The 3,743-nt window shown below is 35.3% G+C and overlaps 1 pseudogene; it reads right to left on the bottom strand.

Moving 5' to 3' along the window:
* Positions 1-2,473: 2,473 nt before the first annotated feature.
* On the bottom strand, positions 2,474-3,278 carry LOC145099560 (dirigent protein 22 pseudogene; annotated as a pseudogene).
* Positions 3,279-3,743: the final 465 nt, after the last annotated feature.

Raw genomic sequence — 3,743 nt, 5'->3', positions numbered from 1 at the left:
GGTGGCGGCTGTTGGGAGAGATGACGACTGAAGAATATGTGGAGTATTAGGGTTAGGGTTGGGTGGTAATGACGAGTTTATATACCCCGATCCCCCAAACGTGTTTCCATAATGGCAATTTCAGCCCCTCTTTTTCCATTTTCTTTAAAAATGTGATCCAATATTTACACTTTCAACCCAATCCATGGAGATCCCTTACAATTTATGTCCCATAAATTATCAAACAGCCCCCAATATCTTAATTATGACATAATCAGCCCCTCCACCTCATTTCTTTTTAAATTAAATTGAATACTACAGAGCCCCTGTCTTTATAAATATTTTTAAAATGAGTCCTAAACTCACGCTTTTAACCCCCGACTTCTAAAAATGTGGCAACTAACTCCTCGAACCTAACACTCTACATATATAATTATTTATTTCAGGCTACCATTCGTTCATTAACTTATTTATTTAACTAATAAATAAACGGGTGTTACACTAGATTACTTCACAATGTGATCCAAATGAACTAAAAAAATCTTGAGATCGAAATGCATGGCCTCATATGATTGAACGCCATTTCTGCACAACCTTCAAGCCTCCCAATTGATCCCATCTATTGGTTTGAAGGGTGTGAGCCTCTCATTTATGATTTTTCTTTTACTTTCTATCCCTTAATTTCGAAGTTTTGAAAATTATGGCCCAAAGTTCTCTTAAGTGGAAATTTAATTTTGCTAGTGTACATCCCAAGTCATTCCCCATCCAAAAACATGAGCAACCTATTCCTAGGTAGCTAAATGGGTGAAAGTTAGGGGTGAGAAAAAACCGTACCGCAATTAAAATTAACCGCATAAACTGCAATCGATTAACCGCAACCACAATAAAAAACCGATGGTGAGGTTCTATATTTTTCAAAAACCTCAAATTTGTGGTACGGTGCGGTTATTAGTTTTCAAAAACCGCAAAAAAACCGCACCGCACCACATATATTATATACAATTTTTTTATTAATTATTAATATATTAAATATTGAAAATAAAACAAGTTTCATGGATGAAATAAAGATAAAATTCTAGAAGACAAAAATGTTGGTTTTTTGGATGTTTAACTTTGGAAAATTGTGAAATTTGATAATTTTCAAATATTTATTTTTAATTACTCGTGATTTAAAGTTTTTAAGATATTAGTTGTTTGTAATTTAAGTTCATTATTTTATACATTATGGTTTTTTATTATTACAAGTAATATGTTTAAACTCTTAAAACTATTTGAACTCTAAAGTGCGGTTAAAAACCACACAAAATAACCGCAAAAAATTCATACGTTTAATAACCGAAACACACAAAAACAAAACCGCACCGCAAAAATAACCGTACCAAATGGTTTTGAAAATGGATTAACCGCATTTGCGGTTAGTGGTGAGGTTTTGGCCAATAACCGCATGGCGCTCATCCCTAGTCAAAGTAATGTCAAATTATATTTTGGGGAATTCAGCATAATTAGTCCCTATTACTAAAATGCTGCAAAATTTTATTTTTGATCTCTAAAACATTTTACTCTACTTCTAAAATTAATTATTCACTGTTTATATATATATATATATATATACATATATATATATATATATATATATATATATATATATATATATATAACTTAAGCCTAGATTTTGAGATGTTACACTTAGGAAGAATCCTACGAGACAAAGTGCAAGAGACTGGTGACTTCCCTAAGGAGGCAAAACTTGGAATCCAAAGTCCTGATCGGTGAAGGAGAAAAATGGGTTGAAGAAGAGGAATCCTTGGATAAAGAAGTAAAGAAGGATGTTTGTCTGATGGCATTCGCTAACGAGACTTTCACTTATGAAGCAAGCAGAAGTTAAAGTACTTTTGACGCAGATCTTTCAAAAGTTTTTAATGATTCTAAGGCTTAGAATTGGAACTCCTCCTCTTTGTATATGGTTAAAAACTTTGTAACCTACTATAATAATGAAAAGAATGTCATGTTTGCTTCTTGAAAAATGATCTTTAAATCAATGAGAAGTCTCTTTCCCTGATGAGCTCAAAATTTCGACATTTCATTCAATTATTTTTCCATTTAATTCAAATATTTTTTTCATAAATTCCACAAAAGTCAACGAAAGTCAACCTTGGTTAGTACGCTCGGCGTACTCAAACTCTACGTTGGGTGTAGAGCGCAATACCAGAAAACGGGCTCGCATCTGGCTACGCGGGGCGGGCTACGCGAGGCATAGCCAGGCGTACGCTCAGCATACATAAGCTGTTCTCAAAACCTTCATGCAAAACGTCTTAATCCTTAAGATATCCATTCCAAACATAGATATGGCCACTAAAGAACATCTTAATCCATAAATACCCTCCTTTCCATTCAATTTTTATTTTAATTTTTTCAATAGTTCATTCAATTAAATCCGACCAGAGAAGGGATGCATGGTTACCTGCAAAAATAAAAGATAATTTTCAAATCTCCATGCAGAAAACATAAAAATATTTATGATAAATTGATAACCAGCGAAATCCGCCTTACAAGTTAAGGGTCAAATCCCCATTTTACACCCATATATATGTCAGAAAAACATAAACGCGCGCAAAATACTTCAAAAGCTACATGCTCAAAAGTCAAATCCAGTTCCTACTTCCTAGTAATGTTTTACGTACACATTGTATTCCACGATGGCATCCCCGGTCTTGGAATCAAACCAAACCGTATGCGCCAACGCATACCCAGTGGCATACCGAAACCTTCCACTGCCTCCGACAATCGGCATCTCCCTGACGTCCATCATCACCGGATTCCGGCCAAGGACACTGATACTACTCCCATTGAAGTCTCCTTGGGTGAACTCGTAGTTCAACACCATCAGCAATGACAGTTCTTTCTGGGCTGCAAATGCGTACATTCCTTGCGCCTTTCCGACCACCTTTGATGACGCATCTTGGCCTTCTGTCAAAGCATTATCCATCATATATGTGTCGCCAAAGAAGCCCGGATCTGAGGTTCCGGCGATCTTGATTGCTGATGGGGTTTTGCCACTGTGGATGTCGTGGAAGAAGAAATGAAGGCGGGTTGTTTTCTCCATTCTTTTCATTGATATGGCTTCTGAAAGCTCCTCGGAGAAAACTCCATTAGAGGGATTTGAAAGGGATGAAAGGAGTATGAAGTAGAAGGTGATAGTAAAAGTATTTTTTAGAAGAGAAGCCATCGTAATTTGTGGGGGTTCCAAGTGGTTTCGAAAGTAGGAGTACGTTCGAGGTGATTTTATAGCAAAGAAAGAAGTTACCAATAAATGTTGATTGGTTGAATTGAATACCTAGAAACTGAAATTAAACATTAACTAGAAAAGCAAGGAGATCGTATGATATCTTTTTTGACGTGGTGAAATAAGTCATGATGTTGAGCAAGTATGGGGTTGCTTACGATTAAAGATCAAGTAAAGACTCTTTTTGACATGAGTATGTCCAATAAAGTAGATAAGTGTTTGGAACGATGAGTATGTGACTAAATCTCGTTTAAATTATACAAATACCTTGAATCTTTTTGGGTTATAGTTGAATGAATCTAGCCAAAGTTTTAAGAGTTGTTTTATCAAAGAGTTAAATATTTTATACTGCAAGGGACATTTATCTTTTTCCAAAGACAAATTTGCAAAATGGTCTTTGTGGTTTGTAATTTTGTTTGGATCGGCTGGAAAAACGTTTAAAAGACCATGTTTGGTTATGGTGCTGGTCTCTTTCAACTTG

The sequence above is a fragment of the Lactuca serriola genome, chromosome 1, assembly GCF_051521515.1.
Source record: "Lactuca serriola cultivar US96UC23 chromosome 1, Lser_US96UC23_V15, whole genome shotgun sequence".
NCBI lineage: Eukaryota > Viridiplantae > Streptophyta > Magnoliopsida > Asterales > Asteraceae > Lactuca > Lactuca serriola.
This window is presented reverse-complemented; position numbering and strand designations above follow the sequence as displayed.